Genomic DNA, 22404 nt, shown 5'->3' with positions numbered 1-22404 from the left:
TCGTGAATTTTTAAAATTATACGTGTATTCTATTTATGGTTTCCTTGATTTGATATCAAGGTCCAGGGACGCTATTATTTTGTCAATAATTTCTAGGGTGAATATCAATAAGGCAAAACCATGTGGGAAGAACAGCTGATTCTTTTCTTCCACCAGTTACTCAACTCTTGCACCAATACTCAATTTTCATGCTTCCCTTTCCTTTGTCTCCCTCTTTCACTACAGCAAACAAGCCAAATTTCCATCTACCAGTTCAATATAGTATATTATGTTACTAAATGTGGATGATCAATGGTTGTTAAAAATAAGTTATAGGAGCGCCTGGGTGGCTCAGTCAGTTAAGTGGCTGCCTTGGCTCAGGTCATGATCCCAGGGTCCTGGAATCTGTAGGAGTGGCTCCCTGCACAGTGGGCAGTCGGCTTTGTCCTCTCCTCTGCTCCTCCCCCCTGCTGCTGTGCTTGCTCTCTCTCTCTAATAAAAAATAAAATCTTAAAAAAAACTTATAAACTTTCCAAATTTAAATCTTAATTATTTCTCATAAACATGTTGAATGTCTGAAAATCCTAAGATTTTCAGTCATGACATTTTCATGACTCTATCTATGGTTGATATAAATGCTTCTCTGAGAAATCTGAAATTATTTAATACATTGTTTTTCAAAAAATTCAACCTACCCTCAAATATATTTATACCATCGTTCATCTTTATTTTTTCCTTCATTCCTGAAATGAAGTAATAGTCCCTGTTTTAAGGCCAATGCATCTAACTGGGCATTAATCTTCTTGTCTCTTCCACTTATCTTCTTTTATATAGGACTTTACTCTGAACAAATGAAATAAAACAAAAAGCCTCATCTAATTCCATGTCTCCTAACAGCTACCTCCTGACATCTCTCTCCATTTTCTGTGCTAAATTTCTTGAACCAATTGTCTAAATTCACTTCTCACAAACAGTGGGGTAGGGTTTTCATTGACAAAAAAATACTCTGAATTTTCTCTCTGAGGCTACTCCCTGTTGCCCCATTTGTGTACCTACCTTTTTCTTGCCCTGGATATCACTGGTTACTCTCCTTTTCTTTGCCTTCCATGAGAACACACGTTTTCCCCCCAACACATTCACCATTGTGCCTTCTATTATCTGCTTTTACTCTATCTACAACTTTTCTTTCTTTCTTTCCTTCTTTCTTCTTCTTTTGTGTGTGTGTGTGTGTGTGTGTGTGTGTGTGTGTGTGTGTGTGTTTTAAAAAACTTCAGTCTCAGGCTGCTATTTTGGTTACATGATTCTTGTCCACAGAAGGCACAGGAGACATCTTCTACTCTTTTATCCCAATAATGACTGATAAATGAAAGACTAAGGTATTTATATTCTTCAGTCCAAACTTCTTCCTGACTTACATAACTATTATATATCTTCTTGACAAATGTTCCATAGGAAACTCAAATTAAAAATGTTCAAATTAAAAAAAAAAGTGTCCAAATTTGAACACATTATCTTCTTTTGTTAAATGTATTCCTCCATTCGTGTCCTTTATCTGAGCTGTTAATATCACCTGTTATTCCAACAAATGTGGTTATTTTTGACTTGCGTCTCTTTTATCCCACATACCAATTATTTGCTAAATCTTGGGGTCATAATCTTTTACATATTTACTGTATTTATGGTCTTCTTTATCTCTATGATTCTTAATAAAGATTTTTTTAAAAAAAATTATGTGTTAGAGAGAATGAGCTAGCAAAAGAGAATAATGGTGAGGAGGAGGAGAGGGAGAAGCAGGTTTCCCTCTGATAGAGAAGCTGCATACGGGGCTGGATCCCAGGACCCCGGGATCATGACCTGAACTGAAGGCAGATGCTTCACTGATGGAGCAGCTCCTCTGTCTCTATATTTCTACTGGTACCTAAACACAGGACCAAAATTAAGGTCTTAGTTTTCTTTTCTAAATTTTGTCTTCCGTTTATTTGGAAACATCTTGTCCAATCCAGTGCCAGTGCTCCTGTTAGAGTGGGTAGTTAGGTTTTAATAAGATGTCTAGAGTTCAGCAAAGAGGGAATCAGGGTCAAATCTTGGGGAAAGTTAAAAACTTGTCCTGACAGCACTCTCAAAATAAAGAGATAAGAAAATGGATCAAATCAGACAGGTCCAAGGCAAAGAGGGCCATAAACCATGACCGAGTAAGGACGAAAAGACTTACAGCCTTACTTCCAAAGAATCCTCATCTTAAAAAATGAATATTCCACATTCTTATTAACAACTGTCAATAAAAAGGTGGGCCCCAAGCCCAGGGGCAGAGGACTTGCTAGTGCTCCTGCTCATTCTCTCTATTGGGACCTCAGAGCTTACCTACTCTCACATCTCAAGAACTTATTTTCACTTTAATAAACCCTTGCTTGTGTCACTCATCGGCCCTGTTGTGTCTATCTTTGAATTCTTTCTCTTGAGGAGACCAAGAATCTCTGGCAACATCTTCGGGATTGGTTGGACAGAGGCCATGGGCTAAGGGGTCTCCCCAGTCCACCTGGTAACACTGGAATAGAATGGCTATTCCTTTTTTTTTTCCTTATCTAATGCATCCATGTTCCAAGTTACCAAATCTTGCCAATTTTTTTGTTTTTCATGGCGGGATGGTGAGGCATTACTTGGCCTAATCCAATGTTTCTCAAATGTGTATAATATTTAGACTTCGTACAAAGGAATATATTTCTCTTATGTCTCTTATACCCTAGAGTTGATTGAAATTGTTTTCTAAACTATGTAGAAATAACATTGAGTATAAACACTAATGTTTGTAGCTACTATATCATTATCAAACCAAAACATATAAACAAATTAATTACAAGAAAAATATAAAACTATGTCATTAGAAATAACAATATCAATGTAATGGTATGAATGATTATTTTTTCTGCTGAAATAATATCTGGATTGCTACGAATCTTTTGAGGTTAGCATGCCTATACTGCTTTGTGCTAAATGATTATTCATTTTTTTTCACTACTTTCCTTTTTTTTTCTTTTTTTCTTTTTTTTGATGAAATGTGTATCTTTATTATGTGAAGTAAAAACAGTAAGAAAAAGTGATAGAAAATGTCATGGCCACTGTCTTGCTGACCCTGGGTTAACAACATATGGTATACGGAGCAGAAGTCATTCTCAATGCAGTAAATTCTACAAGCAAAGAATATTGTCTCTGAGCATAAGGTTGGGTGGTGCATTTCTATTCCAGACTGAGCCAGGACAAGTATAATGATATTGATGATATTAGCTTCATTGACAGACAAGAGCTCCATTTTGTGTTATAGACATATTTTATAGAAGAGAAAATAGACTCAGGGAAATCTAGTAAATGTCACATTTTTTTATCTTCTTTACTAAATCTTTTTAGTAAGAGCTGTATAAATTCACTGCCTTTCTCCTTCTCTCTCTTTCTTTCTATTTTTTTTTTTTTGTAACCTCCTTCATGGATTTCTCCCTCCTACCCCCTTTCTGTTCTATGAGAGCTTCCTTTTTTTTTTCTTTTTTAGATTCCACATATGTAAGAAAGATCATATGGTATTAACCTCTATCTGATTTATTTCATTTTGAATAATGTCCTTGGGGGCTAGCCATGTCATCACAAATAATTATTTCACTTTTTTATGGCTGAATATATATATGATATATGAATATATATATGAATATATATATATTTCTCCAACAAGTTTTTCATTCATCCATTAATGGACACTTAGGTTGTTTCCATATCATGTCTATCGTACATAATGCTGCAATGAGCATGGGGCTGTGAATATCTTTTTGAGTTCGTGTTTTCATTTTCTTTGGGTAAATATCCAGAAGTGGAATTGCTGGATCATGTGGTAATTCTGTTTTTTTAATTTTTTGAGGAAGCTTCATTCTGTTTTGCATTGTGGCTGCACCAATTTACATTCCCACAGGCAGTGCACAAATACTCATTTTTCTCCACACTGTGCCAATGCTTTTCACTTCTTGTCTTTTTGATAATAGCCATTCTAATAAATGTAAGGTGATCTCTCATTATGACTTTGACTTGCTTTTCTCTGATTATTAATGATGTTGAGTATCTTTCCACATACCTGTTGGTAGTCTGTATGTTTCTGGGAAGATGCCTCTTCAGATTTTCTGCCCATTTTTTAAATTGGATTTTAAAAATCTTTTTTTGCTGTTGATTTGTACGAATCCTTTATATATTTTGGCTATTAACCCCTTATTAGATATATAATTTGCAAATACTCTCTCACATTCTATAGGTTGCCTTTCCATTTTGCTGATGATTTCCTTTGCCGTGAGGAAGCTTTTTATTTTGATGTAGTTTTACTTTATTTTTGTTCTTGCTTTATTCCACATTTTTTTTAAATGTCAAATTAAAAGAAATACTACTTAGACCTATATCAAGGCATTCCCACCTATGTTTTCTGCTCAGAGTTTTATAGTTTCAGGTCTTATGTTCAAGTCTTTAATTCATTTCGGAGTTAAGTTTTGTTTGTGATGTACAATTGTATTAAAATATCATTCTTTCGCATGTGACTGTATAGTTTTCCCAACACTATTTATTGAAGATACTGTCTTTTCCCCACTGTATAGTCTTGGCTCTTTTGTGATAAATAAATCAACCATATATGCATAGGTTTATTTCTGGGTTCTCTCTTCTGTTTCATTGATTTATGTCTTTGTTTCTATGCCAGCATCATAATGTTTTATTTGCTATAGCTTTATAATATAGTTTGAAACAGTTTGATCATGGTGTATGATCCTTTTAATTTTGAATTAAATATTCAAAAGTATTATTGAATTTGGTTTGCTAATATTTGCTGAGAATTTTTGCATTTATGTTTTTCAGAAATATTGACATAGGACTTCCCCCCTCCCCCACCCTGTGGTGCCCTTGTGTGTTTTGGTATAACGATGTAATGGGGCCTCATAAAATGAGTTTGAGAGAGTACCCTCTTGTTTTGTTTTTTGAAAGAGTTTGAGAAGACTTGGTATTCTTCTTAATTAATTAATTCTTCTTTGAATGGTTGGTGAAATTCACCTGTAAAACTGTCTGGTCCTGAAATTTTGTTTGATGGGCAGTTTTTGATTAGTGATTCAGTTTCCTTACTAGTAATTGATATGTTCAGAATTTCTATTTCTTTTTTTTTAAGATTTTATTTTATTTATTCATGAGAGACACACACACACAGAGGCAGAGAAACAGGCAGAGGGAGAAGCAGGCTCCATGCAGGGAGCCCGACGTGGGACTCCAGGATCAGACCCTGGCCCCAAGGCAGGCACTCAACCACTGAGCCACCCCGGCGTCCCCAGAATTTCTATTTTATCATGATTCAATCTTGGTAGTTAGTATGTTTCTAGGAATTTATCCATTTCTTCTAGGTTTGTCTAATTTATTGGCCTATTATTGTTTATAGTAGTTTCTTATGCTTCTTGTATTTCTATGGTGTAATTTATAACATCTTCTCATTTATTTCTGATTTTTAGTCTTCTCTTTTTTTTTCTTGGTGAGTCTAGTTAAAGGTTTGCCGTTTTTGCTTATGCTTTTAAAGAATGAGCTAATTAGTTTCCTTGACCTTTTTTATTGCCTTTTTACTCTATTTCTGATCCAATCTTTGATATTTCTTTCTTCTACTAACTTTGGGATTTGTTTGTTCTTGTTTTGTCTAGTTCCTTAAGGTGCAAAGTTAAATTATTTCAGACATTCCTTGTTTTTTGAGGTAGACATTTATTAATATGAATTTTCCTCTTAGAACCACTTACCTTGCATTCCACAAAGTTTAGAAGGCTATGTCTCCATTTTCATTTGTCTCAAGGTATTTTTTTTAATTTCTCTTTTGACTACTTCCTTGACTCATTAGTTGTTCAGTAACCTGTTACTTAATCTCCATATATTTGTGAATTTTCCAGTTTTCTTCGTGTAGTTAATTTATGGTTTCATATCACTGTGGTTGGGAAGGATGTTTGATAAAATTTCAATCCTCTTAAATATATTAAGACTTATTTTGCTATAACATATAATCTGTCCTGGAAAACGTTTCATGGACACTGGAGAAGAGTATATTTTGTTGCTTTTAAATGAAATGTTCTATATATATATATATATATATATATATATATATATATATATATAAAGTCCATCTGGTCTAATATGTTGCTTAAGGCCAAAGATTTCTTATTCATTTTCACTCTAGATGAACTATCCATTGATATAAGGATCCTCCTTAAAATTTCCTATTATTACACTGCTGTCCTTTTCTCCTTTTATGTCTATTAATATTTGCTTTAAATATTTTAGGTGCTTCTCTATTGAGTACATAAATACTTATGTGTTATATCTCCTTATTGAATTGAACCCTTTACCATTATGGAACAAATATCTTTATCTCTTATTACGATCCGTCTTAAAGGCTACTTTGTATGATATAACTACTCTAGCTTTCTTTGGGTTTTCATTCTCATACATATCTTATTTCCACTCTTCACTTGCAGTTTGTGTGTGACCTCACATCTAAAGTGACTCTTTTGTAGGCAGCATATAGATCGGTCTTATTTTTTTTTTATCTGTTCAATCAACCTATGTGTTTTGAGTGGAGAATTTAGTCCACTTATAGTTAAGAAAGTAATTATTTAGACATATGTACTTATTGCTGTATTATTAATTGTTTGCTGGCTGTTTTATAGTTCCTATCAATTTTATTAGTAAATATGTCACATGTCCATGTCTTCTTTTCATCTATGTTATCATTGACTTAGCACCGGTGCTCACTACCCTTTGCTGGGACCGTTTGCAAGGCACGTTAACTAATTCCCTTTTCCAAAGAGTTCTCTTTATCAATTCTCTTCACATAAAAACTACACATAAGAACTACTACTCTGTCTAAAGCAAATCCACTTACTTAAGATCCATTAGTCAATCATTTAGCCTAAAAGATAATGTCTATGTTCTTCAATCTGGCATATAAGTTATTTCAAGAACTATTTTTTTATTTTTATTTTTTATTTATTTATTTTTAAATTAGCATTTTTAAAAAATTTATTTATTCAGAGAGAGAGAGAGACTGAGAGGCAGAGACACAGGCAGAGGGAGAAGCAGGCTCCATGCAGGGAGCCTGACGCGGGACTCCATCCTGGGTCTCCAGGATCAGACCCCGGGCTGCAAGCGGTGCTAAACCGCTGTGCCACCGGGGGTGCCCCTAATTTTTTTTTTTTAATGGCTCTATCCTACATTTATCCATGCCAGTCAGAGAGAGAGAAATATATATCATATCTTTATGAGAGATGGAGATTTCAAATTTAAGGAATTGGTTTGTGCCATTGTGTGGGTAGACAAATCTGAAATCTGTAGAGCAACTGGCAGGCTAGAGATTCAGGTAAAAGTTGACTTCATATATATATATTTAAATTCAAATATTGGAAATAGGCAAAATTTTATGTTGAAGTCTGGAGGCAGAGCTCCTTTTTCAAAACAATCTGTCTTTACACTTTGTATCTGCAACTGATTGAATAAGAATCATGCACAGTATGGAGGGTAATCTTTACTGAAAATCACCTGATTTTTTAAAAATTAATCACATCTAAAATATACCTTTACAGCAATACCTAGACAAGTGTATGACCAAACTACTGGTTTCCACAATCTAATAAAGTTTACACATAACATTAATCATCACTTATGATAAATAGCCTTCTTTCTCTCATCTACCTATATTATTTCTATTTCTCTTCAAAATACAGCTGCTGGGAGTCTAATATGGCTACTATAGACTGTGTTGGTTGGCCCTAATCAATAAAACATTGTGTTTTAATATTTTCTGTCAAGATTTTCCTTTACAAGAACATTATTATTTTTCCCTCAAAGTTTTACCTTCATAATGATATAAATAATCTAGTATTGGATATGGAGGTGTTGATCATGTGATGCAAGACAGAGGAACTACTGACTACAAAGTTTTAACTAATGTAGCCACCTATAATGAGTGAGGTCAGTCATACAGCACCTCCTCCCAGATAACAACTATAAAATATAATGAAGGAAGGCACTTGTCGTGAGCACTGGGTGTTATATGTGATACCAATATTACCATATATGTTAACTAACTTGAATTAAAAAAAAAACTAAGAATAAAAAGGAGTTTCAAGTGTCTAGTTAGGAGATCTTATTTAACCACAAGGTCTGGATGTCTAAATATTTGAATGACAATTAATTGGCTAACTTTGTGAATCTATGGATAGATATTTGAAATATAAAGACATTTTTCATCTAATGTCAAATAATCAACATGATATAGATAATGATTGGAAGATAAAATATAAAATATGTTGGTTCAAGGCCACTCAATAGAAGTAAATAATAAATATGAAGATGGAGCTTATAGAGAATTAGGGAAAAATCACTACTGTGGATGCATAATTTTACTACAAAAGACCAGATAGTCCAATAGATTTTGCAGGCCATGTACAGCCTCTCTCATGTATTATCTTTTTTTCTTTTCTTATATACAACACTTTAAAATATGGGTACTATCCTTAGCTCATGGGCCAAACAAAAATAGGCCCCTGTCAGATTTATCTTCAACGTGTAGCTCTTAAGTAATTTTATAATTCTCTAGGAAATATGTAATGACAGGAGATGTCTCCTCATTCTTTCAAGTGTATTTATGATCTGTTCCTTTCTTTCCTGCATTATGTAGGATATCTTTTGGCTATGGAAAATAGAAAAATCTAAAATAAGGGTGGCATAACTAAGACAGAAATTTATTTCCCTCATGTTACCTTCAGAGGCGCAAAATCCAAGTCTGAGCCACATATTTTGTATGGATCCAGGCTCCTTCAAACATATAACACCCAGTGCTCATTCTCTTGGATCAAGATTGAATCTGTGTCCTAGACAGATGAAGGAGAAACAAAAAAAAAAAAAAAAAAAAAAGAAAAAGTGACAGTACCAAATGTATCTAAAGAAGTGTTCAAGAACGCTTCTATAACCACTTATATTTATGTCTGTTTTGTCCAAACTTACTCATGTGAGTACATCTAGCTGCAAGGGAAGTAAGGTGATTGTCCTTATATTGGATCATAGTGTATCCAGTTAAATTTTCTGTTTCTGGGATAGAAAATGAGAACAGATTTTAGGGAATAACTACTGGTTCCTGCCATGATTCCTCCTTGTTTGAATTAGGAAGTTCAATTATGTTATATAAATATTTAGTCCTATGGCAAATTAAGTATACATACAGATACAAATATTCACATTATTTAATTTTTTTATAAGTTATCTGTCAATATATTTTAACATTAAGTTGAATCATTTCCAGAAATATTATTTTATGAGAAAAAACACAAACTAAATTTCTCTGAGAAACAGCTATATACCACAAAGCCTAGTTGATCAGATATATATATTATCTCTTTCTGGTAATAAACTCACTATCAGGACTTGAATGATCTTACTAATGAATATTAAAATACCATATTCTGAAAGATATTTTTTAACTTGTCAATTTCTCATGCTCTGGCATGGAGAATTTTTTTAAATAAAAATGTATAAGAGGAATCTTTTTAAGTAGTTCACTGCTCTAAAGGAGAATTATTTAATGATTCATTTCACCCAGATAAATGCCCAAAAAAAGTAACTTTATTATTGTCATTTTAACCACAATAATAAAAATGAGTAGATAATAAGTTCCCTCATATTTATAGCTTTATCATATGCATTTTTAAGTGAAGTTTCTCATTAAAAAAAGAAATTGAGATGTGAATAATTTGATGTCTATATACCTCACTTTTCTACTTGTATCTAGAGACATTATTTTGATTTTTGATTTCCTACATTTTCTTCACACACACACACACACACACACAATTTACAATATTTATTTCAGCTCTACCTGGGAAATAAACATTACTTTATACACATATCTGTATAAATTTTTGTGACCAAAACAAAAACATAACAAAAAGATAAAATAAATAAAATAATTAAAAATATTAACTTTGAAAACATATATGAAATTTTAATAAGCTCATAAGTAGGTGGAAAGTATCCTAAAATCCCTACATAATAATAATTTATAACTCTATATTATATGAAGAATTTCTACAGTGACTCCACTTATGTTATTTGCAGATTTTCTTCATAGATGACTGAAGCACAAGTGGTACAGACATAATTCTTCTATTATTCCTAGATATTTATTAAACTGCTATATTATACTAGGTTTGATTTAAATTCATTAGAGATAAATTACATAACATAATATTTCCTACTTCAATAAAAATGATCTCTTTCACCAAAATTATACTTGGTGACCAAATTAGCATTTATCTAATTGAAAAGTGCTTCTTCCATGCAGACTTATAGGTGCAGAGTGATTTATCTTGCAATTCCTAGCTGTGATCATTTTAAATGCATAGGAAGTCAACGTGTTCAGTGGTCTCTTCTCCTTTGTGCAAGTTCTTTTATTTCAGAGTTAATTAATAAGCAGTAATAAAAACTCAGGAGTTCTGAGCAGAGAATGGTGAGCATTGTGTAAATATTTATCTAGTTCTATACAGGCAAAAACAAAACTTGTCAATTCCAAATAACATATGCCACTGAAATACTGATTGGTTTCATTTTGTGAATTATGCATTAAGTTTTATGTACTTGCAAGCTATTAAGAAGCCTTCAAACTCAGCACAGGGTTGGGAATTCCAAATGATTCACATTTCCAGATAAAAATGAGTATGTTTCCAAATATTCCTGAAAAATGGAAAGGATATGTAGAAAGACAAAGAAGGGTAGCAAATCAACTTGGCTGAAGCTTTAGTTTTTGGTGACATGTCCCTTATGAATATTTTCTGATTCTTTTATCATGGTTGTTACTAATACAAAACATTCATCCTAGGATGTGCCACATAGGTTACTACGGTAGCTGTAACAACATTATATTTTAGAGTGCTGGCTGCTTGATTTAGCATTTACAACTACTAACGGAATTATTCACCTGTAGAATTCTTAGACGTATCTGAGTCAACTTTATTTTACTTTATTTACTACAAAATAAGTTGTAACTTTCTTTAAAAATGTTTTATTTATTTGAGAGGAGAGAGAGAGAGAGAGAACATGAAAGAAAGCAAGAGCAGGGGGAAGGGGTAGAGGAAGAGAGGGCAGCTGACTCTCCACTGAGCAGGGAACTGAGAGGACCCCGGGATCATGACCTTAGTGGAAGGCAGACACCCAACTCACCAAGCCACCCAGGCAACACTTAGTTGTAACTTTTTAAAAGTGACTAAGTAATTTTCAAAACTTCATCAGAATAATACAAACTATCCTAAAGTAACTTCTCCAAAGTATTTAATTGTTATTTAGGAAAATAAATATATACGTATAGGAAAATTAACACCAAAAGAAGTGAAATAATTAATTAATTATAGTTTGTGAGCCACAGCCAGGAATCTGTTCTGACTCTGTTCCAGAGAGATTTGAGGAATTGCTACTTAATAGCTACACAAAGTTATGTACATTCATTTTATTTCTTTAATGTTTGGGGGGTTCAAAATTGATTGTTTCTGGTATATGATGGCTGATATTCATGTAAAGCTGGGCTTCTCATCAAATATTGGGTAAATATTCACAAATGTAATATTTTTTAAAATAATAATTATTGCCTTAGAGTCTAACTTGAGACACTACTCAAAAGCCATCATTAAATACACCATTTCATTTGTGTTTTCCTTACTGCAAATTGAATTTATTAATAGTTTGTTTGGTAAAGTAAAAGACATTCACAAGATTTATAGCAGAAACAATCACAGCAGATATTCTCTGTATTGTACTGAGGCTTTGTTGAGCTCATGGCATCCGTTGATTAACTGCCATTGGAGGCATAGTTTCCAACAGGGCTGTGTCACAGCTCCATGTCACTGTGTTTCATGAAGTTACTGGTAGGCCTTTGGGGAGGGTAAGTGTATAAACATTCACTTAACAAGAGATGTATGGACTAGCTGTGAAAGTAATGACTAATTGACTGCCATTCGGGATTTATTTGGAAATCTTTTGACTCCAGCTCCACCTCACATGATGATGAATGACATCTCTTTTTCTAATAGAGGAAACAGCAGGCTTAGGCCCAGAGCAGACACTCTGAAGTGTGACTAGAAGTCATAGTGATTCAGTGTGTGGAAATGAACAGATAGAGATGGATTATATAAGGATTCTCACTCACTTTTTCAGTAGTGAAATTAATCAATTAGGTATATATAATACTTTTTTTTTGCAGGATTAAAATGGCAAATTAAATCAAAGCATATATATGGTTGAAACTCAAATGCTTTAATTTCAGAGGTGCTTATTATTTATTAGCTGAAGAAGGAAAGCATAGTTTGTTTTCTGTGAGATGTAGTTTATATTTTATTAATACTGCCACAGTGTAGAATGGCCAAATGTCCACACCTGGCTTGTTAATCTTCATGGTCTTATTTAAAAAGAGTGCATGGAGGTGCCTGGGTGGTTCATTTGCTTAAGCCGAGGAGCTTTTGATTTTGGCTGAGGTCACAATCTTCTGGTGGTGAGATGGAGCCCGGCCTAGGACTCCATGCTCAGCTGGGAGTCTGCTGGGGCTTCTCTTTCTCCCTCTCCCTTTGTCCACTCCCTTGCCCATGCTCTCTCTCTCTAAAATAAATAAATATATATATATATATATATATATATATATATATATATATATATATATATATATTTAAAGGAGTGCTTTTTACTACAATTCATTTTCTCAATAATCATATCTATTCCATCAAGGTTATTTATTACAGTCTAGTAAAATCTTACTCCTGAGACACTTCAAATGTGTATCAGTGGGCTGTATACTTGGAGGATAATTGCTACCGTATATCTTGTAGGGGGGAGGGGTGGGGAGAGATAAAGGAAGTTTCCAAAGGAATTTTTATATGTTAAAGGAGACTTTTGGGATCCTGGAGGTAGGGATAATGTTAAACTAGAATTGCCTTTTGTCCTTAGCAAAGAATTAGCATTGGGGCAATTGAATTCCCAGAGGAAGATCACTCTGTATGTTTCAAGGATTTGTCAATGGGTTGTAAGTTGTAATTGTAAGGAAATTCAATTTTTTCCTTTGCCTTTTTTTCTCACATCACCTTCACTTCCCTTACTCCCAGGTCCTGAGGGTGGGGGGATCTTGAGAAGGGCAAAGATTGATGCTATTCATATAGTAGGTTTAGATGAGGAACCCCAAATTCAGGATATTTTAATCTTTTAATGTGGGCTGGTAGATGACTTGCTCAATCTTTGCCACATATGGAGACATCATTTTTATTTTCCTGGTCCTAAAGCAAATATGCTCACTTCCTTGAGGATAGTCACTATCTCACTCTTCTAAGTTTTTTTGCAACACAAATGTCCTGAAAATAATTGAGAACAAAAGCTTATTCAGACATGCAGAAATACCATAAAGAATTATCTAGGGATCCCTGGGTGGCGCAGCGGTTTAGCGCCTGCCTTTGGCCCAGGGTGCGATCCTGGAGACCCGGGATCGAATCCCACGTCAGGCTCCCGGTGCATGGAGCCTGCTTCTCCCTCTGCCTATGTCTCTGCCTCTCTCTCTCTCTGTGTGACTATCATAAATAAATGAAAAAAAAAAAAAAAAAAGAATTATCTACCAACAATTAGGAGAAAGATAACTACCAGAAAAAAATTATAAAGTTTTCAAACTACCAAAACAAAGAAAATAAAACAAAAAAAATCAATAAAAATAGGCCAGTATGTGAAAAATACTGCATAAATATGACACAAAGGAAATATGAAATAAATGATGGCAGATATGAGACTAGACATATATGTTCCACCACCAAGTGTAACTGGGATTGTTTCTTTTTTAAAAGGCAAATATTTTCAGATTGTTTGCAAAGAAAAATTCATGTGTAGCTCTGAGAAGCTACATAGTTACAAGAAAAAGATACTAAAATTCAGGAGAGATAAAAAGCTATACCAGATGGATACAATCCAAAGTGAAATCAGCATTGGTACCTGAAAAGTGAAATTCATAGCAGCAAAATCAAGACAAAAGATCCTTCATAATATATTAGCACAATTTTTATAGTGAGGATATAACCAAGTATGACAGCAGCCATTGACAAAATTGACAAGAAGTTAACAGAAGCTCAATAAAAATAGATGAATTCAACATATCGCTCTTGGACTAAGACAAGTCAAATTGTTAAACTGGAAGTAATAATTTATGATCTTATAATGTAAAAATGATTTAAACAGTAAGGTAAATTCTATGGATGCATAATGAACTTTGCATTTAGATAACAAACAACACATTTTGTGTTCAAATGCATGTGGAGAATTCAAAAAAGGAAATGGGATAAGGAAATAATTTTATTTGTGTATATTAATTAAAATGAAATATATTATTAAAATGAAGTATCTAAGAACTAGTTCATAATATAATTCTGTGACACATATTAATAAAGCCCCTTCTTCCTTTTAGGCAACATTCTAGGCACTGCTATGAATACATTACTAAGTTCATGTACCTTCTATTATACTTTGTGTAAATTGCGCATTCATGTATTATTTCTCTGTTCTGACCCTCCATATCCACTAATATAACAATTACATATAGTTTTAATTCAGTTGCTTGGTCCAAGATATTTTTTAAAACACACACACACACACACACACACACTCACTCACTCACACAGAACAGCCCTGATTTTCTTCACTCATAATGGTCCAAACAAACAAACAAAAAAACAGATTGCTGAAACACTGCTTCATATACTTGCATAATTATAAATAACTTCAGAAAAATTGAGGATATGAAATAAATAGTAAAGGAAAAGTACTAAAGTGAGATTTTGGTTAAAACTGAAATAAATGGCAGAGTAAATAGAGAAAAGGAAAGCACTGTTGATTGTGCATAAAAGAGAAAAATGAGAAGGTAATGAAAGTTGATTGTTGATTGTTCTGGTTCCTGTGTGTTGCCTTCTGTAATGCATCTGCATGTCTTTTTCTGCTTTTATGATTTTAATTTCATTTCTATGCAGTATTGCTGAAGCACAGGCTTATCAATATCAATGAACTATTAGAACGCCTCTTTTGAATTACATTTTTTTCCAGAAACCTTTTCTAAACAGGAACAAGCCAGGTCTTTTGAATATTTCAAAAGATATATTAAGCAGTTACCAGGAAGCCGTACTTGTGCAGACTTTCAAAATAAAGAATAAAGTGTATTTTAATTTAATTAAATGAACATTTATTCATTTAGGATAATTTATAGGATAAGGAAGTAGCAAGACTAAAAGTAATTGAAAGACATTCAGAAACCAGGCTGTATTCATAAAGATTTTATGTATTTGGAAAAGAAGAAAATAAATTGTCAGCTAATTTATTTATTAACAATTCTAAATTCTATTAACAATTCTCAATTTACTAGAAAAATATGTAACCTATAGCTGTATAAATGTCCAATGACTTCTGATAAATCACTGAAATAAAAATTCAAATTGATATAATCTTATGAATTGATAAGTATTAAGTTGAGAACAGATAAGAATGAGAGGTAGGTCACCTCTTTCTCAGTAGAATTTTAGTTTTACTTTTTCATTTTAAGTATCTCTGACTGAAGGTTCTACTCACTGATGTAAGCAGGCATATCTCATACTTCTATTATCTCATTATATGGATTTTTTTTTATCCAAATGAAATATCAAAAAGATCATTTAATTCTATATAATAGAAAATAATATCACATTCATTTGGAATTTGATTACAGAAAACACAGGTGCTCAGTAGATCAGATCTGTATGTATGTTCCAACTGCTACTGGTGGGGTGATTCATCTTTTGTGGCTTACCTAACCTTTACTACTCATGTCCTTTTCTGCTTCTCCTATGTCCTTGGCTGAAGACCATTGATTGTCTCTTGAAATATCATGGAGAGAAAATGTTAACGTCCAGATAAGTTTATCTTATCATAGAAACATTTTCACTACATTTCCATTGAGGTATATCTTGCAAAGACATATGCTCCGGGGAAAGGTGATGGGACGCAAGTGTGCAAAAATAAATTCTGTGTCTGTACATGTGAAGGATTAGTTGGGTATAGAAGCTTGCTTAGAAGTTTGTACATGTTTGTCAGTCTATGTCTTCTCTTCCTTGTATATTCAAAATAAAACCAAACAAAATAAAACAAAACAAAACAAATGTGTCTTAGCAAAGGAAGTTAACTGGAGGACACATACAGAATTAAAGGAGTCAGAAAACTCCAGAAGTCACTAGACTAGTCACCTAAATCTGTAGGAGTTTGTCTAAACGATCAAATATTTTAAAATATAAATAGTCAAAATATAAAAGTCAGAATCTTTGATATTTGCTCACATGTGGGTTAGCAGGTGTGCTGATGCAATTTACAATCTGATACTTTAGAATATTATGTATTATTCCTTCACTTAAGTTTTCTTGTTTTGGTGTTTATTTCCTTGGCTCCTTTTACTGCTAACTTATAATGGGGCTCCAGACACTCACCATCATCTCTATAGACCACATATATAGCTAAATGAAAGTAAGCCAAAGTATAATAGAATTTGACATAATGTCATAAGAATAAATAATCACCCAAAATATCTATTAGTATGAATCTTTCTTAGTAAAATAGATCTGATTTTATTAATTAATAATGGGATTTGTCCTATTTCTTTCTCTCTAGCCAAATCTTCTCTTCCTTATTCCCCAAATAAATACTTAATATCCAAGCATTCAATATGATGCCATAATAACTTAGTGGATTATGTGTAAATCTTAACAAAGTTCATACTGCATGGATTTAAGAACTGCAGTACATCTAAAAGAAGGAAACTAATTTTGTAGATTTTGCTCATGAATTATGGTATTAAAAGTCTTTGTTTCAGAGTTAAAAATAAATGTAGATTTCTTATCAAGTAGACAAGTTGTTCTGGATGGGGAAAATTACCTAAAATTACATATATTAAACTCCTGTGGAATTTTCTGAAACAGTTCACAATAGTTCATAAAAATACAAATATACGAAGGATAATTTTGTTAGGCAGAAGTTTGTATCAAAACAGAACATATCCTTATCCAAGGAAAGAATAATACTTTCTCTAAGGACGGATGACTACTGTAGAATCAGTCCTAAACTCCTAATTTTTTTAGAAGAAAAATGTACCTTAGGATTCCAAACACTATAAATTAGAACTCTTTCAAATTCAGTTTCTCAGACCTCATGACCAAAGACTTATATACATATACTCAAATAGGATATAGGACTCTGCATCTTTAAAAAAAGATCCATATGATAAGAACAGCAGTGGTTTGTGATCCATGTTTTGTAAACCATTACAAGTATTTGGTTTCCTTGCATTCTTTTTTTTTTTTTTTTTTGGAAAGTGCCTGGGTTGTTAAAATTCAGACCTCTAAATGTTTGATGCTATAAAGTATAGCTCCTGGGTTGTGGGTAAAGAAAAGAAGACAACTGATCAAGTGTCCTTCATTTGGTGTCACAGAATTGCATATTCCCTCGCCCTGACATCAAATTTGGCCTTTAAAAGATGCATAAATATGTTTATGAGTGCTCTGGGCATATCAACATCAAATTCCTGCCTCATTTAAGTTGTTTAGCAAGAGTGAAACATACTAGAACTTTCAAAATTAAATATTTCATAAGAATAAAGATACATATATCTTTAAGAATTCTAAACAATTCTAAATGGGTGACGGGCACTGAGGGGGGCACTTGATGGGATGAGCACTGGGTGTTATTCTGTATGTTGGCAAATTGAACACCAATAAAAAATAAATTTATTATTTAAAAATAAATAATTAAAAAAGAAAAAGAAAAAAAGAATTCTAAATAATGTTGAGCAATTTGCAGTTGATGATCTGTACTGATCACAAACAAATGTTTATCCTGTACAATATGGGGATTCACTATAAAGTAAGGAACTTATCTGGTGGTCTTAGACATAGCTCTTGGTCCCCCAACTATGTGAATCACCTGTGCATTGTTAACACAGAGACAACTCACAACATTGCATCATTCAGAGAATTGTAACAGTATTTCTCAGAGTATAGAACCAGTTTCAGGAATGACATGCAAAATGCTTAGAAGTCTTCACTCCTGTCCTCATGAGAAGAATAGTGAATATACGGAGTCAACAAATTTTCTTAATTCCATTAGAAGATTGAGTTGCAGAAAAATGCCCCTCAAACTGGAGAGATAGGCAAATGCAAAGAACCCTGGCTTACCAGGAAGAGAAAACATTGCGAGAGCCAGAACTGAAAGTAACACTCAGAGGTTAATTAACTAATTGTTGGGTACTGGCCCTCCACTAGTTTGAGAAGTAAAAGTTCCTAGAGACTGAGCCTGAGGAGATACCCCCCATTTTTGTTACTTCTCCTTCCCGGAGTCTTCTAGTATTCTTAAGGTGAAGCTCAAGGAAAAATTCATTCCTGCTCTAGCAAGGTGACTGGAAAAGTAGATATCTTGTTATTGCCCAGAGTTCTCTATACTCTTCAACCAAGGAAAGACTATTTTACCAGAGCTTAACCAACCTAGAAAAAGGATAATATCTAACTCCAGCCATCACTAGTCCTCCATTAATTAAGGACTAAATAAAGGTAAGATGCATTGGTGAGGATCACAGCCCAGGGGTACAGGCTCATTAGGTGTGAGATCACATCATAGAATTATAGAACACTTCCTCTTTCCCCCAACATTTCATTAATAGAGTCCATTTACCTCAATTCTCTTACCTGATACATCATGTGTAGCTTTTAATAAAAATTACAAGGCATGCTGAAAAGCAAAACAACAGTCTGAAGAGACAAAGCAAGCAACAGAACCAGGATCAAGTGGCAAGGGTTTTGAAATGATCAAATGGGTTTTTGAAACACTGAATAATTTACTAAGGATGCTAATGTAAAAAGTGGACAACATACAAAGAGACATGGGTAGTATAAGCAACTTTAAGAAAGAATAAAAAAGAAAAGGTAGAAATAAAAACATTGTAACAGAAATGAAGAATACTTTTTGTAAGATTGACAGGAGATTGGAAAGAGTGAAGGAAAGAAAAATTGAGGTTGAATATACATCAATAGAAATACCCCAAACTGGGACACCTGGGTGGCCAGGGGATGAGTTTCTGCCTTTAACTGAGGGCGTGATCCTGGAGTTCAGGGAGGCTGCTGCTCCCTTTGAGGAGCCTGCTTCTCCCTCTGCCTATGTCTCAGCCTCTCTCTGTGTCTCTCATGAATAAATAAATAAAATCTTTTAAAAAAGAAACATCTCAAACTAAAAATAAAAGAGAAAAGAAATGAAATAATCGGAGATGGATAAAAGAATATCCAAAAAATGCTAGACAACTTCAAAAAGTATAAAACATGCACAATGATAATAGATAGAGAAGGGAGACAGAAACAAAATATTTAAGGTAAATGGTTAAGAATTTTCCAAAGTTAAAAAAAATAAATAAATAAATAAAATAAAATAAAATAAAAAAAAAAGAATTTTCCAAAGTTAATAACAGAAAACAAATCACAGATCCAGGAAGCTCAGAGAAATACGCCTAATTTATAAACAAAACTTCATGATTAGTATGTATTTACAGGGAAAAAAAAGAGCAAATAATAGGGTTTGGATACTATCCACAGCTTTAGGCCTCCACTGGATGTCTTGGAATATATGACTCATGGATAAAGGAGGATCACTGTACAGCATTAAATGCTTATTTTAGAGAAGAAAAAAAATGTATCAAATCCATAATTGAAGCTTTCATCTTAAGAAACTAGAAAAAAGATTAAATCAAAAACAAGAAGATGAAAGAAAATAATAAGAAATCAATGACATTGAGAAGAAAAAAATAGATAAAAATTAATGGAACCAGATTTGGTTCTATGAGAAGATTGATAAAATTGAAATACCTCTTAGGTGCCTGGATGGCTCCGTTGGTTAAGTGTCTGCCTTTAGGCTCAGATCGTGATCCTGGTGTCCTACGATCAAGCCCACGATGGGCTCCCTGCTCAGCGAGGAATCTGCTTCTCCCTCTCTCTCTTCCTCCCCATTGCTCATGTTTTCTCTCTCATGCACGCTCTCTCTATATATATAATATAAAAAGATTTTTTTAAAAATTGAATATCTCTAGACAGACAATGAAAAAGGGAGAAAACACAAATTATGCATGTCAGGAATCAAAGAGGGGATTTCACTACAGATCCCATGGACATTAAGAAGATGAAAAAGAAGCAGTAACAACTCTATGACCAGTTACATGGCCCAATCTACTAAAGTTGAATTCATAGTTTGAACTATCCCAACAAAGAAAACTAGTTCTGGATGGTTTCATTAGTGAATTCTATTATTTGAAGAAGAAATAATAGCAATTCTACACCATCTCTTTCAGAAAACAAAAGAAAAATACTCCTCAACCCATTTTTTGAGGTCAGCATTACCCCGATATCAAATTGGACAAGCACATTGAAGAGAACCATAAAACCATTGAACCATAAAACCAAGACAATTTAATGGAGAAAGAATAGACTTCTTTTCATGAAATAGAGTTGATACAGTTGGATATCTGCATGTCAAAGAATTAATTTGGACAACCCTTTTATGCCATACACAAAAATTAACTCAAAATGGATCATGCACTTAAATAGAAGAACTAAAACTACACTTTTGGGAGAAGATATAGAGGAAAAGAATATACATATATAAAGAAACATTTCTTCCAGGAAAATATACAAATAGCAAATAAACACATAAAAAGATGATCCACATCTTTAGTCATTGGGGAAATGTAACCAAATCACAATGCGATACTATTTTATACCCACTGTGATGGCTATAAGAATGAGAAAGACAGGTAATAACAAGTGATACTGAGGATGTGGAAAAACTAGAATGCTCTCCTTGCAGCTTTTATGGAAAATAGTTTGGCTGTTCCTCAAAATGGTAAGCATAGAGCTAACATATGACTCAGCAACTCTATCCCTAGATATATAACCAAAAGAACTGAAAATACATGTCCACTCAAAAACTTGTTCACAAATATTCATAGCAGGTTTATTCATGATAGTGAAAAGGTAAAAATAATTGTCCATCAACTAATAAATAAACATACATTCACAGAGTTAGATATTATTTAGCAATAGAAAGGAATGAAGTAATGTTAACATGCAACAAGGTGAATAACCTTGAAGACATCATGCTCAGTGAAAGTAGCTAGCCACAGAAGACCATATAATATATGATTCCATGTATATAACATGTCTAAAATAGACAGATCTATAGATACAGAAAGTAAATTAGTGGTTGCTAGATCTGAGATGTGCGTAATTGCTAATGTGCATGGGATTTTTGGGGGGGTGTTAAATGCTCTAAACTTAGATTGTGGCGTGGTCACACAACACTGTGAATATAATACAAAAACATTGAATTGTATAATTCTTATTGGCAAATTTTATGGTATATGATTTATAGATTTAGACATTTAAATATGTCTAAATCTTTTTAATTATTATAGATTATAGACATTTACAGATGTTTAAAAAAAAACTATGGTAAATAATACTACCTTGAAGCATAGTAATAAGAAAAGCAAACTACTCCGGGGATTTATTCTTTAACATTAGTTGTCCTTACTTATTTTTTTGCATTGCAAAGGGGCTCAGAAATAATTTACTGTAATTTCCTACTTTTATAATAAGAAAACTAAGGCCTAAGGGTTTACTTAACTTGCACAAAATATTTTTTATCAGCATACAAACTTATTTGAATTCAAAATAATATGGTTATATTTAGAATAATGTGATAAATAATTAAAACAAATATCAATCATGGTTCTGAAACAGTTCTAAAGATGTCATTCTCTTGAAGTGAAAAAAAACATAGTAAGAATTCATAAGGAAGGGTCAATATAAAAAACAATTTTGCTGAGTATTGGGAGTTGTTACAAGAGGGACAAAACTAAGATAATATAACAGAGTCCAAATTATGAAACACGCAGCAAGGAATTCTCCTGCTTTCTCAACTCCCTGGAAAATAAATCAGTAACCTTTGTAAAGCAAGCATACCACCTTGTTTAGCAGGACAAACTCCCTGAGGGCCACAGGTAGCAATTCACTAAACTTCCTATTTTTCTAACTCCTTTCTTTACATCAATTTCTATTCTTTAAGACAGATTTCATCCTGTTGCAAAAATATGTTTTTATATGTAAATTGGAGTAAGTAATATCCTGACTGAAGTATGAAATGATTTGGTTGACAATACTCAGGGATCACTCTTGAAAAAGGTCAATCAGTAGTTAACAGAGATGATTAGTGGCTTGCAAAAAAAAAAAAAAAAAAAAAAAAAAATCAGATAATACCTGTTTGCTAAAT

Source organism: Canis lupus, chromosome 20 (genome assembly GCF_048164855.1).
Source record: "Canis lupus baileyi chromosome 20, mCanLup2.hap1, whole genome shotgun sequence".
Taxonomy (NCBI): Eukaryota; Metazoa; Chordata; class Mammalia; order Carnivora; family Canidae; genus Canis; species Canis lupus.
This window is presented reverse-complemented; position numbering follows the sequence as displayed.